Raw genomic sequence first — 11,628 nt, 5'->3', positions numbered from 1 at the left:
GTATCTGGTCTGCTCGGATAATTCGTTTAATATGTAAAACTGAATTATCGAATTATTCCTTACGAACGTGATATAAGTTGGGCAATAATGTCATATAATAGGCATATTGAATGCCTCCACTAAATATCATAAGATGATATTAGTGCGGGTAAAGATGATGGTCATATCATAGGGGCACTAGTATGGATTAACAGTTAGGGAACTATTTTTTAAACATAACCAACAACAACAAATCACGTGATCATTAAATCATAGTCAATGACTTATCGTATGATTATACTAGTGTACGAAGTAATCTTTTAACTTGAGATATCATGGTCAAATCTGATATAGATGTGTGTAATTCATATGGTGTATAAATATGGGGCTAACCATATTCTGCACAAAATACCATGTTGGTCGTATGTTGTTTGTATGCAAAGATGAATAATGATCAAGATGGGATCAATTGACTCAAAAAATATTGGGTATATGATATCTGTTGATTCAATCTGGATCTAAGTTTCGAAGCGAATATTGATAAATATTAGAAATCAAAATTTATAGCAAAAGTATAATGTAAGTCATATGAAGGGTATTGGTGATGATGTGTTCTCAATACATCACTCTTATGCAAAGGTAAGCAGCCTACGAGTCACAGTACAACTTATGGTAAATCTTATAGTTATATCAACATTAACCATTATTAAGAAATTATTCAAAGATATAATGCTAAAAAACTATATGTTTTGGATTGATAGAAAGAAAAGGCAAAAACGTTTCTTGTGCTTACCGTCATGGCTCAAGATCTACTAACATCTCTAGTGTTGACTGTAGTATTTGAATACGCTTTTAGTATAGGTGGATGTTTGCTAGATGATAAGCGAATCACTGTTTAAGTCTAAGGCCTAGCCTAACTCGAAGGCCTATGACTATATAGGCCTAAGGCTTAGCCCAACCTTTATTAAAGAACACCTTGGGCCTTAAAAATTTCATGGGTTGGCCTATCATTGTGTAGGCTTAAAGTCTGGCCCAGCCTAACCCATAGACACCTCTATACATTGTAGTTTTTAATGTTATTTTTTATATTGTACATAAAGTACATGTATTGGGGCATATATGAAATACATGTATTAGAAATGATTAATATATAAAGATATGTTAATGTATATGCATATATGTATTGAAATGTTTATATAAAAATTCTGGATTTTTAGATTTTACTTCAAACAAGCTAAATGAATGTTTAATGGTGATTAAAATAATTTTGGGTGAAGATTTAAGTTGTGTGGAATTAATATAATTGCATATAAATTAAAATTAAGATGCATGGTAAAAGAGGTTTTGCATGACATGCATGTCGAATGGTATGGTATGTATATGTTCCATGAATGTTTAATGCATGATTTAGTTTAATATGATTAATGATAAATTATACATATACGTCAACTTGCATTTAATCGTGATTAAGTATGAGATATGATCGAAAGTTAACATGAATTGAATATATTCATATATTATATGGAGGCATGTAAAATATTGCATGTAGTCTTATGTAATTATAATAAAATTTAAATGTTTGATTTAAAATTGGCATGATAACAAATATATTCATATAATATGAATTAGGGATGTCGAATATTGCGTGTGCCCTTTTTTATTCATGGTCTTATATTAAAATTATATATTATGACTATTTGCATTTTAAATATATATTATGTCATTTGTGCTTAAATCAATGCAGGGTATTATTTTTATATTTGATTAGATCAAATTTAGTAGATTAATACTTATTTGGCTATGAATGCGTTCATAATATATAATAAATAATAATTTAAATGATGGATGGATGATTTATGAATGACTATAGGTGTAATTTGTGATTTTTCAATGTTTTAATATTTGGATTGTAATATTCTTATATTAAAATATTTGTATTAAATAACTCCCTATTTATTTTTATTTTATTAGGCATGTGTGCCTAAGCTTTGATGCAATCAGATTGGCCAAACGAGGACTTGAAGGCAATTTGAATAGTGATCCGATCGAAGACTTAAACTTAGGTAAATAGTTTTCCATTAGGTTGTAATTTTGAAAACCTCATGATCATCTTGCTATATTTTAATTATTTCATATATGTGATGTATGGATACATTTCGGGAAATTTAAGCATGTAATAAATCATTATGTGAAATTATGTAAACAGAAATGCATACCTAGTTTTAATTTTGGTTTTCGGATGATTCGAATTCTCTGTAAGGCAATGATGTGAGTCTATTTTTAGTACACAGTTTGCTCTTTGCCATTTCTGATTGAGAGAAATAATCTTTGTGTATTGGTTTTTGGGAGAAAAAGAAGAAACCATTCTTTTGTAAAGAATAGCGTAAAATCAATGGTTGGGGAGGTAGTTTAGACATTTAAATAGATGTCCAACTGTCAATAACTTTCCCTTACTAATTGCCTTTTGACAGTTAGTAAAGCGAGTCAGGTTGACCCTTCATGGATGGACCCAGACTCAATATCTTCCACTTACATATGACAGAAGACCCAAACCAAATAATTAGCTACAAAAATCTCATACAGCAGTACGTTTCATACTTACAAATATGTCATATGACCTTGCAAGTAACTTACACTTAGGACCTAAATACTATGTATTTGTTAAGAATAACATAATTGCTTTAATCAAAATATAATAAAGCGTTAGACTCGCAGTGTAGGGTTTTAGGGCATCATTAACTGGTAGCATAGTGAAATTAAAAATTTTTAAAAATTATACAGTCCTGAAACCTTGACCAAGATACCTATTTTAAAACATATTTATCATGAACATTCAAAACAACCATAGAGTATTTTAAGGTTTATACTTGTGTTGATGGCTTCTTCAAATCAACATGTGGCAAAGAAACGAAAGTTATACAAATCTTCATGAAGGGGAGCCCTGGTATCCACGTGGAGTATGAACACGGGAGGTTGTCTAAGAAAAAGACTACTAGAGCTTCTATGTTGAATGAATGGCATGTTCAAGAGAAGAGAGAATTTTAAAAAGCCCAAGCGACAACTTATGTATCATCAATGTGTGTGTGAATTATATTAGATAGATCTCTAACACGAATAAAATACACACACATATATATATGCATAGGAATCTATGCCTTATAAGAATTTAATCCAAACACATTAGCTTCATGGTTTCATGCCTTGCGTAGCTGTACAAAAATGTGTCTAGTCATTCAATGCTACCAATTTTGCCTGGTGCCATGTAGCACCATACACACCAAGTAATCTTGGTTAAGCACGATCAATTGAGTTCTCTCTTTTCCTAAACACTAAAATTATCATTAAACAATCCTTGTCGTTAGGCTTGAATCGACCCTTATATGTGTATGACTCATAAGCTTTATCGAACCGGTAGTGTCTAAATTCAGGTTGAATTCAAAAATATACCAAAATTAGCCTCTAATAAAGTACATCACCACTTGAACTATAGAATGTCAGCGAACATCTTTAAAATTTTTACAATATCACAATTATATGCAATTCAATCCTTTCATCAATCAATATCTCTAGAGGCTGAGACATAGAAATATGTCTATCTCAGTGGTTTCTTGGAATGAATTGATACACATTAATGACTTACACAGATTACGTTATAACATTATCATACTATGGTCATAGATAAAATGTCATTCAATATTCTCATACGAGATATTCTCTTTTATGTTTGGGAGTGACAAATATTTTATTGATGAACTATAGCCTTCATGTATCTCATGATATGTTCATACACTACCTTTATGACACTTTAGTTAAGACAGTTTATTGGACAATGTCAAACCATACCAATCTTTACATGAGATAATCTAACGACTTCAAGTCAGGTGATATCGTCTAAGTATGTGCTTAAACCTTTGATGAGATAGAGACTTCTTTGCTTGAGTAGTTGTTCTATTATTGTTACAATGAAGCTTAAACGACTTGGCGATACTCGAAACCATTCCAAGTTTAGTAATGAACTTTTTTATCCATACCACTTTTTTTGTCGCTTGTGAAAAAGCAATATACTCAAACTTTGTCATAAAATCAAACACAATACTTTACTTGGAGTTTTTCTAACTAATTGCACCACTATTCAAACAAAACACAAACCCTAATTGGGATTTAAAATCATATTGATCAATTTTAAAACTAGCATCATTGTAGCCTCTAACCGTGAGTGCAATATCCTTTCCATAAACCAAGAACGCATCCTTTGTCTTTCTCAGGTACTTTAGAATATTTTTGACAACCATCCAATGTTTTTCATTTGAATCAAATTGATATTTACTACAAATGCTCAAGACATACAAGACATTAACTCTCGTACATGGCATGACATACATTATCGATCTTATAGCCTAAGCATATGAGATCCTACTTATCTTATCTTTTTTAGACTGTGAAGATGGATATATCTCTTTTGAAAGATGAGCACCATGAGACACGGGTAAAAATCCTTTCTTATATTCCTACATAAAAACATTGTCAACACTTTATCTATTTATTTGTTTTGACTTAGGCCTAACAGTCTATGCTCTCTATATTAGTAATTTTAATCCCAAGAATGTAGACCACTTCTCCTAGTCTTAATAAAGAAGCTCTTGGATAACCAAATAGGCAAAGAAACTAAGAGCGCATAAGAAGTCTAAGAATATTTAGCAAAAGTATCACATTTTGAAAGAATTCATTGGAATTGGAGAGATATTAATATAAAAGACACTATAAGTAGATAATGCTATTGAATCATTGACTAACGGAATGACACTAAAGCAATTGGACCATCATCTTAAGAATATAGGCATGAGATACAACAACAAATGACTCTAGTGCAAATGGGAGTTTTGTTAGTGTATGTCCTAGAAACCATTTATGTTATTGCTTTTAAGACATTTTATCTTGTATATACATGTAATAATTTACTAATAAAAGAAAAAATTCTTTTGTTCATATACATAAATTGTTTCCTTTATTTGCATTAATGTAAAGTACAATGTGATCTGTCTAGATAATTCACTTAATTTGTCAAATTGAATTATCGAATTATTCTCTACAGATGTGACATAATCTAGGCAATAATATCACATAGTAGACATGTTAAATGCTTTCGTTGAATATTATGAGATGATATTAGTGTAGGTAACGATGATGGTCATGTCATTGGGGTATTACTGTGAAATAACAATTAGAAAACCATTTTTCAAACATAACCAATAATGACAAGTCATATGATATTTACATTATAAGGAATAACTTATTGTACGATTGTACAAGTGTACGAAGTAATTCTTTGACTTAAGGCGTCATGGTTGGATCCGATACGGATGCATATAATTCATATGGTATATAAATATAAGGCTACCATATTTTGTATGAAAGGCAACATTGGTCATGCATTTTTTGTATGTGGAGATGAATGATGATCAAGACAAGATCCATTGACTCAAAAATGTTGGGTTCAAGATATTTGTTGATTTGATCTAGATATGAGTAGAGAATCGAAATTAGGGTTTTGACAAACATGAGCCCAAAATCAATCAAGATTAGATAACAGAAAGATCTTACATACACAAAATGCATGATTGGAAAATTAAGTTCGATGAAGTATTTCTTCATCGTGATTTAAGGGATATGACACATTGCTAGATGTTTACCATAGTCGTTAAACATCTAAATGTCTTGCATGTGGAAGGCTACCTCTAACATTGCCATCAAAGTAAATAGCCTTTGTATACATGCTTGTTTAACCTTATAGGGATAAAGTAGTTATTTCAATAACTATACACAATTAATGTCAACTTCATACATTTTTGTCTCTAATTTCCCCAATTATAAACAGGGGTGTGTCTTCAATACACATGGTGTATTTAACTCCTTATACACGACCACATATTAACCAATATAGTCACGTAACCGAGGGTGGCATACATATTCGTATGTCATATTCTACACGGATGTGTATCCATTCCTAAATTAACATGCTTGTGGCTTCGACCTAACACTAAAACTATTCTCACCTAAATATACATGATTGTGTGTCTCACTGCACAAAGGCATATAACATCCTTTTTATAGATTTTGTCTTGCCTGAATTTGCTATTTCTGACCACAAGACTAAATTTCACGCAAGTAAACCTACCTTAACCTATTTTCAACTACCTTAACTTACTTCTTCCATCTTATAACCGTCATACCCATGCCCAACAACAAATCACATCTTCAAAAACACAACTCAATGTGTTTAATAAGTTAATACTCTGTGTGTGTGTATAAATTTATATACATACATACATATATACATACACACACACACATATATATATATAGCCTCTAAGTATATGAGTTAAAAGTGTAAATTAATTATCGTACAAATGGGTTTGAATCAAAGGTAGAACATGATCCTCCTTAAGCTAACACATTAACACACACCTACACAAAACTTAACTTATCTCATGAGCCTAAAACTTCACTATCAATAAATATACTAAATGTCCCATCTATAATTCACATAAATTATCACTATTGCATCAATTTAACTCAATCAATTTCATAATCAAAATATATATCATAATCTACATCTAATTGTATACCATCATATAATTTGCATCATTGATAAACCTGAACATAAAAGGCAAAGTCACACTAATTACTTCTCTTCTAGTGTTTGCGCAATCTTCACATGGCTTTGATGGTTTTCCCTCAATAATCTTTCAAGTTCCCAGATTCCTAGAGTTCTCAAACTTCCTTTCAACTGTCTAATTTTTTTCTAAAGTTATACACAATGGTCAACCCAAACATATCTAGATTTTCTTTTATTTTTAACTGAACATCGTAATACACGGTTGTGTACCCTTCATACACGAGTTGTATATTGTTACATATTAATGGTAGTTTTTGAAATCACTATGAAATTGATTTTTAATACACAAGTGTGTATGCCTTCCAAACTTAGTCAATTTTCATACATCACACAAAAAAAGGCTATTATATCCTTGCCATCACATACATAGGCATGTGGCCTGCCCACATAGCCATGCAACCCCAAAATTACACATATACAAAAATAATAACATATTCAAAAGGCAAAAAGACTTAAAAACCCTTAGACATAACTGTGGGTGTTACATCTTGTGTAAACAATGGCTCTCTTATTCTTGCAATAGAGGTCGATTAGCTCGACAATGTTAGGAACCTCCAAATTTGTGATAAACTTCTTAATCCAAATAGTTTCCTTTGCCACTTTAGAGAGGGCAATGTACTCAAACTCCATTGTAAAGTCAACAATTTTACTTTGCTTAGAACTTTTCTAACTAATTGTGCCATCATTCAATTCAAACAAAATACAAATCTTGGTTAGGATTAAAAGTCATCTTGATAGGTCTGAAAACTAGCATCATTGTATCCTTACACAATAAGCTTAGGTTCTCCTCTATAAACAAAGATTGCCTTATTAGTCCTTTTTAGGTATTTTAGGATATTCTTGACAATTGCCAATGTTTTTCACCTTAATCAAATTGATATCTATTACAAACACTTAAACAGTATGAGACATCAACCGTATTTTATAGTATGACATACATGATTGATCTTATCACGAATGCATATGGAATCTAGCTCATGTTATCCCTTTTAGATTGTGTCTAATGACACATCTCTTTTATGAGATATATACCATAAGACATGGGTAAGAATCTTTTCTTGGACTCTTCTATGTTAAATTTAGTTAGCACCTTGTCTATATACGTTGTTTGTGTTGCACTTAGAAATTAAGCTTAATTTTAGCATTTTAGAAGTAAAATAATTTAAGATTTTAAATAAATATTACAATTATTCATAATAGTTTCTTAATTGTTTTATTTCTTATTTTGCAAAAGAAAAGCAGAAAAATAAGAGAAAGAATGTTGATTTGTAGAAAGAAAATTAAAAATCTCTAGATTGTATTAGGAAAGACAAATACACAAAAACAAAACAAAAAACAAGATCGAGATATTAACATAAATAGCAAATCTGGAAGCTTCGAATCTGGCATAAAACGAATCAAAAAGGAATTTAGAAATATTACTGCCATACTAAGAGGAGACAATATAAAAGACTAATTGAAGAATTAAATAGGGAGTTTTTCAACATTAGATATTCAGACACTTTAGCCATTAACCAATGCTTTAACAACACAACAACAATCACTCTTTGCATTTCGTAAGCCATAAGAATAGAAGTTTGCTGCATGTTAGCAATATAATTCAAAGCGACAATTAGTGAATCAAAGTTCATACACTAGTGATAATACAATCTTCTTACTTTAAGCGATTAAGTTACAATGTTTACATATAATTGCTATTTTGTTATTGTTATTCGCATGAATGACTAAACTCTTTTATTCTAGGACTAAAAGGGATCCAACAATCTCTATATTTCTATAGAATTCTATTTATATTTTATAATATCTTGAAGTTTAATTTGATGAACAGTTTATGCATTACTTGTGAAAAGATTAGGGCCCGTAATTGCAAATGTTAGTTGGCTTAAACCTAGAACCTTGATACTAGAGATAAGTTAAATCATTGTTGAGTCATTAGGGTCACAAATCGTAAAGGGTAAGTATTATCTGAGTAGCCATAAAAGTAAGAGCTCAATTAAAATTTGCAAGCTTAGTCAACCTCACAAAGGAACTAGAGTAACTTAGGATATCCAATTATCAACACATAATGATTACTATAGCAGTTTTATACCATCTACAATTTTACATAGGATTGCTCCTAGAAGCTCTTAATATACGAAGTTCAGAAGTAGTTTAGATATTAAGTATTAGAGTTTACTAATTTCTTATTATAGTCTTTAATGTTACTTGGTCTTCTTAACTAATACAAACTCTGAAATGAATTAGAAGTCAATTTTTCAATCCTTACGGAATCGATATTTATTATACAATTTGTCAACTCAGGCACTTGGCAAGTTTTTTGCGCCGTTGTTGAGAATTAGTGTTAAAATTGATACTAATATAATTTGTGGTCTTATTAGACTGAGGAATTTTTCTTTTCTTTTATTCACATATTATTACTTTCAAGAGTTGATCATTCTTGCTCACTTTTTACAGACTATCTCTGACGCATGACCGAGTCAAATATAACAAAAAGAGTAGATTTTGACCCAAAGATCGAGAAGACTATTCATAATATAAGGAAAAGCAAATAAGAACAAGAGATCAAGTTAGAGGAACTAGAAAATAATCTAATTCACATGATCTAGTATAGTCAATTTGAAGGAATAGTAACTAAAGATTCACACACTCACTTAGGTAAATTCATGTAGATATATGAAAACTTCAGACTAAATAAAGTGCTAGATGAAGTAGTAAAGCTATAACTATTTTCTTTCTCACTCTAGGATAAAGTAACCTTATGGCTTGAATCAAGACCTCCGAGATCTTTCACTACATGACAAGCCCTATCTTAAGTATTTCTAACCAAGTTCTTCCTAGTAGGAAAGACAACAAAAATTAGAAGCAACATAGCCACATTCACTACGAGGGACAATGAAACATTATACAAATGATAGGAAAGTTACAAAGACCTTCAAAGGCACTGCCTACATCATGGTATACCAGATTAGATGCTATTATAGACTTTTTACAGTCGAGTACTGGGACATATAAAGACATCTTTAGATGTAGCAACCAATGGATTTTTCATATGACTAACCACGGAAAACATATTATAACTAATTGAATGAATGACCACAAGTAGCTTTTGCCAAAATGATGATATAGTATGGATGCAAAACTTGGTTAATGCAAAACATGGTTCTTTAACGAAGAAATTAGAATGAATGGATGTAAAAACAATTGACATTGTATTTGTTAGGAATTTGCGACATTCGGGCAGTGGAATAATGTTTAAATTTTTAATTAATAAACATACAATCTGCAAAAATCTCTTCTGGATTAACCTTGTAAGATAATTAATTCACAAACATATTGTTAACACATATAGGGTATTTATAGAACATACTTGTGTAGGTGGCTCATTTAACTTCCATTAATTTAGATAGATTGTGAACTTGCTCCCAAAACCCAGAGTAGGCCTGAACCTCGGTATACACACAGAACACGAACTAAATTGGAGGCTGAAATCATGCTTGCAAGTTGTTAGGGCTTGAGCGTGATTTATTTAATTTTGAAGAAAAGCACGACAATGTTTTTTCTTCACCCTGCGACTAGGATTCTAATATTTTGTTAAGCACACATTTATGTGCTTCTTTATTTTGTTTCCATGTGAAAATAAAAAAATGCACCACTAACTTTTCTCTAAAAATTAAAAAAAAAATGTGAGAAAACTTTACACTAGGCATGCATATATATAACCCCCTCTCCCCTAAATGTGGATTTTATATATATATATATATATATATATATATTTATATATATATATCATATATTTTTATATATATATTATTTATATATATTATATATATAGTTTATTTATTTTATCATTATTTTTCTTTTATTTATTTTTATTTAAATTTAGTGGCCCATATGAAATTATTAATTGGGCTTAGATTTATCCAATTGGATAAATCTAATCCAACCCTATATTTTCTCACATATAACTTTAACCAGTCAAAATTATTTCACTTTCGGGGTCTAAAAGCCTTTCTAAGAGTTAAAACTATCAATCCAAAATCTAGATCAAATCCAACACTAGTTCAATTTGGAATATCTTATGCCTGAAGAGTTGGATCAACTCCTTTTCGTGTATGACTCATAGGTTTTCTATAAAGTTAGTAGTGATCAAATTTGTGCCAAGCTCTGACCTTGAAATCCATCTAGACACATACCAAGAACGCCCTCTAGCAAGACATCATGACCACTTGATTAATAGAGTGTCAACACATGACTTCTTAATCTGTTAATGATATGGTTACTCATACAATTCAATTCTTTCATCATACGATATTTTTTCAAGATTAAGGTATAGATGAAGTGTCTCCCTTAGGGATCTTTGAATTACATAAACTGACTTTTGTCAATGATTGAAAAAATATCAGATTGAAAATCAACTTTATCTCACTATGATAATAGATTTAATCGGTTATTGTCATATGTCAGAGGGTTTTAACTAAGATATCAGCTTTCATGTTTGGGAGTGAGAAATTCTTTATTGATCCACCGTAACCTTCAAACAAATTTTGATATGGCCAACCACAACTTTTCTTGTAATCCTTTGACCAGATTACATTGGGTTGGTGTTAAACTAAACTGATTCTTGCATAAGACGGTTTAGTAACCTCAAATCTAAGGATCAAATATACCTTTGTTCAATAAGAGAATACATATTCTATAAACATTAAAGCAATCATCCATATGAAAGCCTCTTGTTGGGTCAGTTTGGTGAACAAGTTTATAACGTGAACCTATGTGTTGTACCAAGTTGTCAGTAAACAACGTTAACACATGAGAACTATCATCATCTTTCAATAAGGTTGTTCAACACTATAATAACTTCATCACTATTATCTGTGCCCTTAGTTATAGTAATATCAAAGTTGCAAACGTTTTAAGAATAGGTACCTAATGTGCAATAAGGTTCTCATGATCAGGTTTCAAATGTTGATCCC

This window comes from Mangifera indica, chromosome 9, assembly GCF_011075055.1.
Source record: "Mangifera indica cultivar Alphonso chromosome 9, CATAS_Mindica_2.1, whole genome shotgun sequence".
Taxonomy (NCBI): Eukaryota; Viridiplantae; Streptophyta; class Magnoliopsida; order Sapindales; family Anacardiaceae; genus Mangifera; species Mangifera indica.
The sequence above is the reverse complement of the archived record's forward strand: the minus strand, read 5'-3'. Positions refer to the sequence as shown.